Source organism: Palaemon carinicauda, chromosome 27 (genome assembly GCF_036898095.1).
Source record: "Palaemon carinicauda isolate YSFRI2023 chromosome 27, ASM3689809v2, whole genome shotgun sequence".
NCBI classification, from domain to species: domain Eukaryota; kingdom Metazoa; phylum Arthropoda; class Malacostraca; order Decapoda; family Palaemonidae; genus Palaemon; species Palaemon carinicauda.
This window is the reverse complement of record NC_090751.1, coordinates 39,522,243-39,531,939: the sequence shown is the minus strand read 5'-3', so window position 1 is coordinate 39,531,939 and position 9,697 is coordinate 39,522,243. Positions and strand designations below refer to the sequence as shown.

The 9,697-nt window shown below is 35.0% G+C and overlaps 1 long non-coding RNA gene across 2 annotated transcripts; it reads left to right on the top strand.

Moving 5' to 3' along the window:
• Window positions 1-5,593: 5,593 nt before the first annotated feature.
• Window positions 5,594-7,996, top strand: LOC137621164 (uncharacterized). 2 transcript variants are annotated; one of them, XR_011040144.1, is made up of 3 exons: window positions 5,594-5,652; window positions 6,617-6,706; window positions 7,438-7,996. It is a non-coding gene; the product is annotated as an uncharacterized lncRNA (long non-coding RNA). The 2 variants fall into 2 exon arrangements; XR_011040145.1 differs by having other exon boundaries at window positions 5,598-5,674.
• Window positions 7,997-9,697: the final 1,701 nt, after the last annotated feature.

Below are 9,697 nucleotides of genomic sequence, written 5' to 3'. Positions count from 1 at the left end.
TCTCCATCCTCATCTCTCCCCTCTGCAGCCCTCTCGTCGCTGTCAACGCCATAACAGACACCTTTATCTCAGAGCCCCCTCTCAATCATATCATGTTCTTTCAAGCCTTTCTCAAGGGTGTACTACATTACGAACTAAAGATGATCCGTTGCTAAAGGGATCCGGATGGAAGGCTTGACAGGAGAGTATCATTTTTCTTATCTTTTAATTAGAGTATCGTCGTTTTTTAATGAATATGGAATCATAATGGAGAACTAATACGCCGTGTCGTATAAAAATGGGACGGCTGGCTATCATTGGCCATAGGAAAGACATATTCTACGCATGTGAGAGCTTACTTGTATTGGAAATTAATACATGAATTATTTTTTTTCCGTTTTAAGACTTATACTAACGGTACTTTTTAAATCATTTATCACACCTTGCAGAGAAAATGGTAGGTAATAAAATGACGTGTGAAAAAATTATTATGTAACTGATCAAATAAACAGTTATATCGAAATGAAACGTATTATCGAAAATGACATTGTCCTCTGAAGAACTGATAGACCATGTGCTTCTCGTGGGACAGACAGACCGACAGATACACACACACACATACACACACAAACACACATACACACACACACACACACACACACACACACATATATATATATATATATATATATATATATACACACACACACACACACACATATATATATATATATATATATATATATATATATATATATATATATATATATATATATATATATATATATATATATAAGTGGAAAATACTTGCTGAAACTGCTCTTTGATGCAGAGCACTCTCTTCCACTCAAAGCACTCGACATACCTGGCATCATGGAAAGATATCCGGTGATGAAACCGTTGGTTCTCATTGAAAAGCAAAGATTCGGAAACGCCATTTTTGTTTCTAAAATAATTGTATGTTAGTATTTTGTATTTAAAAATCCCTTAGGTTTATCATTTAAGAATATCTTGATAGTATAGGAAAATAGTATCGCATATGAAAAATTACATCATGGTATCTTCAAAGACAAATAATCCACCTAGAATCTAGAAAGAATAAACATTTAGTCAGAGACATGGAAAGAATAAAATAAATCATATAAATTTAACTAAGCCTAAAATCCTGACATAATCTTGATCAGCAGGGCTGTTTTAGATAAATGCGTCCCTTAAACTTTTTTTTTTTTTTTTTCAATTAGCTGCGTAAGTAATGATTAGTTCCAGAAAATTATAATCTATTCACAATAAAAACAAACTGTATTTGGGTGTTTCTTCAGAACCATTATAGAAAAGTGATAAAAATAGGGATGTTTTACACAAAAAGATAGCCAGACCAACCACTAACAGATCTTAAATCAAGACGTCCCACCCTTATTAATGCCTTTTTCTATTGAAAGGGACTAAAGTAATCACTTAAAAAAACAAAGATCAGACTTCCTCACAAATAATAATAGATTCCATCAATTCATAACAATCTAGTCCAAAAGAAATTTGAATATCACATAAATATTTTCTTTGTAATAGCTTTCATTCTCTACTTAGGCAAGGTCATATATTTATAAGTCGAAATATTAGGGCTTTCCCATTTTTCAAGTTTTTTTTTTTCTTTTTTTTTAATAGTGGAGCAGGTAAAAGCAAATTTTCAGTTTTAAATTTCAGGAAGCATACTCCAAAACTGGCACACATACTCCTTGTGGATTGCTCTTTTGATAAAACCCGTTGGCCACCTAAAAATTCAAGATGGACACTATTGAATACACATGAATATTACATTTTGTAATAAAATCGTAAACAATTGTCATATTTGAAGGCTCTTAGTGTCAAATCATATATTTCTCACTAATTGAAATTCGATTTTGGAACCATGGGCTTACTCTCTGGCTTCCTTGTATAGTACCAACACAGCAGATGTCAATGCACAACCAGGGCACTATGGATGGCACTGATGCTGTGAAACTCAGCGTGGTATTCAGTGTCAGCTGAATAATTACTGAGTGTTCCTGAATGATTAGCGTTTTACCGCAAACGCTGTCTAATAAGGCCGCATTAACTACCTACTGCAGATTACATAAAGCTTGACATACATGTTTAGTTAGATAGCAGAGCCTGACTTGACAGAATGTGCCAGTGTAGGTGAGCCAAGCCAAGGATAGCCGGGTTTATATTGTTTTGTATGTAGTTACCAGAATGGTATAAAGATCGTTCAAGACTTTAATGATACTGGATGAACGATCGGGTTAGGTATATGTCATATATCTTTACTCCTAATCTTTGTTGTATCCCATATCTTTTTGCCCTTTACTATGAACAGAGTGGCAAAAAGAATAAACCATCAGTTTTAATTCACTGTATACAGATGATTATCATTTTGTGATACTTTGAATATCATTTACCAAGATGGTAATTGCAGATCCATGACCCTATGAATTCCACACTAACTAAAGAAAGTATTGTCTTTGGCAGAAGAAAGAAGAGTGAAAAGCTCGTCACCATGTGTACAACAACCTCACGAACATAGTGACTACACTAGAATTATAACTAATATTCTCCTCTTTCATGCATTTCATGCCTGTTGTTCTGGATCCCCCCAGACTTGATGATGGTATGGTTATTAAAGAAGGTCTAAGGAAGAACAAGGTAAAGTATCACCAACGTTATTTCTTATGTTCGACATGTGAACTGTAGAGAACCAGAAAAAGAAGATCAGAAGGTGCGTAGCCAATAGAATGCCTAACCAAACTGTGTTGAACAATCCTTGAAGGCAAAAAATGTTCCTTATGTGACAAAGAATTCTATTTACTCAGACAAGTTATAACGATGAATGCTAAAAACCGACTTCATAGATGTTTCTAAACATCCAAAGACAGAAAATTTCTTGTAAGAATCACCAGAGAAGATGCTATTGCATAAGGCCTATGATACCATTTTAAATTCTTAACAAACCTGTACAAAGAGAGAGGAGGACATACATCAGAGCTACAAAGAGTATGGAATAGAAACCTACATCTGATGATGATGTTAACTCACAGCTATTCTCAGATTTAGTCACATATCTAGTGGAGACCATCATATCTGGGGAGGACAGTAGGTGCATCAACACACAGTTGCAATGCACCTGCTGTCAATTCCACAAGACTTAAGGAAAAAATGCTGTCAAAAATAACTGAGTTAGAAGCTCACAAGCAGGGAAGGAATGTTATTGTGGCTTCCCAGAATGATGCAGTCTTTGTATTGTGAGAAGCATCTGACTATTATAGTGAAGCTATTATCTTTGCAAAGCAGCTAGCATCTTGCAAAATGCTGAACCACAACTCTACACTTGATGAAACCTTCTGAGAGGTCCATCGAATAGGTCATTCCTTCTTTAGATTGTAGTCATACTTAAACACGGAGTGGACAACAAATCTCAACTGACATCTGGCACATCAAAGACAAATCTAGCAATTACTCAGCTAGTTCAGAACAACAGCTAGGCAGGTTACAAATGGCAGCAGCAACTAACAAGCTCATGAAAGACAGAGACCCCTTCCCTGTTTACATGGGCTGTCTCTCTACACAAAGACCAGAAAGAGATTTCTGCACAGCTGGGAGATGTAACAGTCAGCAAGTACATGGATTTAGGAGTGGTCTGACCACTAGTTCTGAGAATAGGACTGTTCAATACATTACTCTTGGACAACATAGATCACAATCCCACAACAATGATTGTAACCACTTCTTTCCATGGAAAAAACACCCAACCAAAGATGACAAAGGCGAAGAGTGAGGACACCTGAAGCTCGGAGAGCAGAAGGTGAAAACAAGTTCCAGAACTTAAAGACTCCTTCATCAATGTCTGGCCCGCCTTCTTCACCAAGATGGAAACCTATACCAATTGATTGTTTTGCATCTACCTTGACACTCTTTAATCTAAGCAAAAGAAATATTTAGATCTTTAGCTGGTCTTCTTGACACATGTCAAAATATATTTAGCATTAATGTTAAAATGTCCCTAAGTAATAATTATATCATCATCATGTGTCAAAACAAGTTATGCATACCCACATGTATGTATGTATGTATGTATGTATGTATGTATATACTTAAACTTATCATGAAATAATCCTTAGGCAAAAGTAACCAGCAAATTCTCCTCCTGAAAATCCAATGCTGAAGACGAGGGCAATGTAACACGCTGATTTGGGCCATTGCAGAAGAAAAGAAGATATAGATTCTCAAACATTTTCAGGGAAGGAAAGGTTACACAGCTTAGCAAAAACAGAAGAAGGAAGATATTTCCAAAGCTTGGTAGTAGAAGGAAAGAAACACTTTCTGAAATACTCTATCCTAATAGGATTACCGAGGTATCTACAACATAACCTAACTAAAGCTTACTCAATGTACAAGTACAAAAAAAAAAAAAAAAAAAAAAAGATAATAGTATCTTTACAATTGTTTGATATTCAACGTATGGGGTTCGATTCTCAAAATAATGCTTGTTGGCTTAGGTGGTGGCTATATGGAAGGAAGTTATAAATTGTGTATCATATAATCAGTGGAGTGTGGTGGGTCGCAGTCATTGTAGAGTAGTGTAGAGGGATAGCAGCCTTATGTCCCTCTACACTACCATAAATGACTGCTACCCACCACATGACCGATTTGATGATACACAACTTAGAATTCCCTTCAATAGAGCCACGACGCTTTCTAATAAGGACTGCCTAAATCAACAAGCTTCAGTTTAAGAATCAAACCACATGCGTTGAATATCAATCTATTATTTTTCTAACTTTATGCTTGTGCACTGTGAAAGCTCAGTTAGGTTATGTTGTCGCACTCTCAATAATCCCATTAGGATAAAGTCTGGATAAAGTAACTCAGAAACGGTTTCTTGCCTTCTACTACCAAGCTTTGGAAATATCTTCCTACTTCTGTTTTTCCTAAGTTGTGTAACCTTTCATCCTCTGAAAATGTATGAGTCTCTATAACTTTTTTTCTTCTGCTATGGCCTAGAACAGCTTGTTACATTGCCGACGTCTTCAGCCTTAGGTTTTAAGGGGGATAATGTGCTTAGTACTATTACCTGAGATTTCTTTTAGAATAAATTTAAGTAAATGAAAATTCTTTAAATAATCACGAATTTATCCTATCTCTCGAGAACCTCCTGTGAGCGCAGTTTAACTTTTTTATCAAACATTTTCTTTGTATTTCGTAAACTAACATGGTTATATAGATCTCATTTTCCCGTTACTTCACAATTAATATTCCTATTAAAATGAATCTCTTCGGTGCATTTTATACCACACACTTCCTGCTCTAATCTTAATTTTTCTATGAACCTGCTAATTTTATTTTAAGATGTTCTTATTCGAGTTATTAATCCCCACATTCACGTCACTTCTATGTAACATTCTATCTAAAATGTGACCGTGACACTCAAACCAGCTACTTTACTTACTGCTGCCATCTGTTGGTCGTTCGACAAACAACCTAAGGGTCCCTGCGGAAAGAATCACTTCCAGACTTTATAGTCCTTAGCTCGTAAATCTGCAGTGTATGAAGCTTTCGTCGGAATAACCTGTTTCACTACGTTAGTTATTGTAGTAGTTCGGCAGTGGAGTGTGGAGTGGGATTGTAGTGTGGAAGTATAACGTGAGTGTTTTCGAGTTCATGCGTAAGTAGATTGTTATTCAAACGTAAAATTTAGTGTCGGAACCCTCTGGTTTGTGAATGTTGATTGTGATATACTTTTTGTGCATGTTTATATTCTGTACAATACTTTAATCTTAAACGATGGTTCAAAGACAGTAAACTACAAGTATAGCAATTTTCGGCTTCGTTGTTTTTTTTTCAAATTCAAACTTTACATTATTTTGGTTTAATGGTTTAAAGGCAGTATCCAACCAAAGTAACTTCTGGTTCTCCAGAATCTCTTAATTTTAATAGCAAACTTAATTTGGTTGGAAGGCAGTTGAAAGGTAATAAGCTTTATTCTGTCAATGATTTCGCTAACTCTATGAACTTTTAATTTTACCTTAAATATTAGATTAACTAAAGGGCAGTATCCAATATAAGCATAATTATTCTGTTATTTTGAAAATAAACATTTTGGCTCTCGGGCAGTAAACTACATTAGTACAAGTTCTGACTTAAATTTTTATATTCCATAGGCAATATCCAACCATTGAATTATGAAGTTTAATTTTAATCATTCCATTAGTTCAATGGCTGTATCCAGTCTTCTTAATACAATGAAAGTTCTCATTGAAATTTTATTTTTAACTAGTCCTAAAACTGTCATTAAATTCAAAGGCTATATCTTTAATATAGAAATAATTCGTTTCTCAATGAAGTTTACTTTTATTTTTCAAATCTGTTCTAAGCCACTAAACTCTCTTAATCTTTTGTGATACATGGGCAGTATCCAACCATTGTATAAAAATTTCTCAATTTATTTTTAAACCTTAAAATTTATTCTAAAATTTGTGTAGTTATCAAACTTGAGTATCATAGTAACTTAGTTTAGAAATTTAATTTTTAATTTACCTTTAAATGTTTTTTGGATCGAAGCTAGCTGTAAAAGAGTGCAACTTCTGAAGACTTTATTTTTTTACAGGTTTGACAACTTGCTGTAGTTTCAAACATCTGCGCAGTACCCTTTTGTCTACATTCAGTTGGTAACTATTTTTTATCTTTAAATCAGGAGGTAAGAATTTCCTATTTTTGTTTTTTAAAATACTCACCCTGTGCAAGCTTATCCTCCCCCATTCGGGGGCAGAGCCCCCGAATGTGGCGGAGGATTACTTCTTGGTGTATGTCAGACCACGTCTGACATACACCAAGAGGGGCTTGCACTTTTCCTTAGTTTTAAGTTCTCATGGTAAGTGACTTTTGGTTTTGTATTAAGATTCAGTTAGGATCGGGGTCAGATTAGTATTAACAAAGAAAAAAAATAATCTAAATTAATTAATTCCTAGTTTACAACGTTTATCTTTAGTTTCAAAAAACAACTTTGCTTCTGGTTAGGACTGTGGCTCATGACTTTCATGAATTGTTACTATTATCTGACAAGCTGTGGGTTGGTCTATTTAGTTAAGCCTTTGCTTTCAGTTAGGAATTTTTACCTTAACTGAGTTTCTACATTGCTAATTCTTGATTAGAAATATAAATGTTTCTTTGAATTTTAAGGATACAATAACCAGATTTGTTAATCCTTCAGATTAGTATTTTAGCATAAGTAACGTAGTATGTTATGCAAGTAATTAATAATTGAAAGATGGAAGATTTGGTGTAGTAAATTTCAACTAGGATTTACGAAGGGCTTTAAAGATTTACGAAGGGTTTTTATAAAGGTCCCTCATAATATTAGTCAGATTTGCATAGTTTTGGATAATTTACTCTTACAGCCATCTATTGACAATTCTTTTTTCTTGACAGGTAGTTTGATAAGAGCTTCAATAGCAGTTACATACCTACCAAATTCGAATTCCATAATCTCCAAAGTCTTGGCCAATAGATTCGGCAGCAGTTTGTAAGATACCTACGCACTTCCCAAGGCCACATTTGCTTGGAATTGAGCTTCACTAGCTTTATTTTGGGTTCTTTTAATTACTAGATCCCTCGGTGAGTTGGCTCTGGAAAAATAACAAACTTTGAAGGCTTGGTTGGAGCAGAAGACGGTTGTTTTTTTTTAATAAATATTTGAGAATTTTTATTGTAGTTCATGAGTTGTCCGAACTAAGTTATAATGTTTGTGTATTGGAGATGAAAGTTTAACTCAGGCCCTGATCTCTTAACGTTGAAAACTCCTGTTAAAGGATTACACAATGTAATGGCATGACAAACTTAGAGGCTTATTTACAGTTCACATAATGTAGCAAGGTCTGAACTATATTACAGGTTACTGGTGTAGAGAACCTTTCACTGGCCAGAGACTTCGGTACTAATTTCACTTTAAAATTGGGCACCTTGGAATTAAAAAGAATATGCACTTAAATGGATTTGAATTATTTTTGTACCCAAAATTTAAATCTAAAATTTAGGTTATGAAAATTTTAATTTAAGACACCATAGCTAATTGTTTTTTTTAATTGTATGATAGTTTAATTGCTCAAAAATAACTGCTTCATAGCTTATTTTAAGGCCTGTCCACAAATGCTGGCCTGATCGGTGTGCTCAGGGGTTGATAAGCAAACTCTGACAGGCCTACCTGTGAAGGTTAGTTATCACAGGCGAGTCTATGGAGTGTTCAGGGCAGTACAATAAAAATGGTGGCTACCTAAATTTTGTGTAGCATAATTGCCTTATTTGCACTTGCGTAGGATGCAAGTGCAGTATAAAGACACTGTTAAAGAAATGCTTCTCAACAGATTAATGCCGGGGTCGAAGCTCAAGCTATCGGTCAAATCCATGGCGTTTTCTTAAGAGACCCATTGAGCAATTTGATGGTTTGCCAGTCAAACTTTGGCAGAAGGGAGGTCCGCCGATCAGGCCTGGTCGTGTGGACGAGTCTTTAGTGATTGTTAAGTTTGTGCTTTAAGAGCATAGTTTTGAATGACTTGGTGTCTAATGTTAACCCAACTGGAGTTATTGTGGCATACCAATGTTCTTTCCTAAGTAAATTAAAAGCCTTCAAGAATCTGGTTAATATTGAATGCCATAGAGTACGAAGGGAATTTATTTAATTTAGTCCCGAGAAAGCTTTAAATAAAAACTTTACTGGTCAGTAAAATGGATATATAACTTTTAATTTTTTAAATTTATAATTAACATTGTAATGGTGGTGAATGATCAAGGCAATGTATACTTGAGCAGGGTTTGTTGGGTGAATCAAGATATTGAATGTAAAATAGGATGCTTATTGGTCGACAAATGTAGGGGCATAATAGAAAATGCTAATAGGTTGCCGCATGGGTTATCAGTAGGGTGATTAATGATAGCTAAGAGGACCTAAAAAGCCGTGCCATATCATGGTAGGACAAAATAATCGGTTAAAATAGTTAATGCTTAACAAATTCAATATAGCCATGGTTGCTGTCTCTCCTGTGACAGTTCCATGGGAAATGTATAATATGGAGTACTTAGGAGTATTGCTGTACTATGGCAGGACAAAATAATACATAACGGCAAATTAACTTTATAAAGCCATTATAGCAATGGCTGATGTCAGTCACCTGCGACAGTATCGTGCGAAACTCAAGGCCCATTATAATTCTAGTTTTTATTAGTTACGACCTGTAGTCTGCCAGGGACAAATATAGCCAAAATTTTAGTGTAAAGGGTATCTTAATTCGGTCTAAACAGTTCCCCCACTAGTCTCGGTGTTATTCAGGAGCTGCTCGGTGGTTCTCCTGTTGGTTTTGAGAGTTCATTTTAGCACCCCAGCAGTTCTTGTTGTGGTTGGGATTTAGCTCGTCTACAGTATACATGGATGCTTTTCTTTAAACGGAAGTTGAACAAAAATAAGGGTTGACCCAATTTTTAAAGTAGGTATCATTGTTTCGGCATTAATGGGGTAATTTAATCATAATCAGAGTTAAAACTTAACAGCTTGCTTGGCCTAATGGGTTCATAGGCAGTGGGGAAAAGTGAAATTTTAAAGTTTTAATTATGAGAAGGTGCGCACGAAGATGCATTGACGGATTGACTGCATTAAAAAAGTAACTTGATACTGCTAAGACATTATCAAAATACCAGT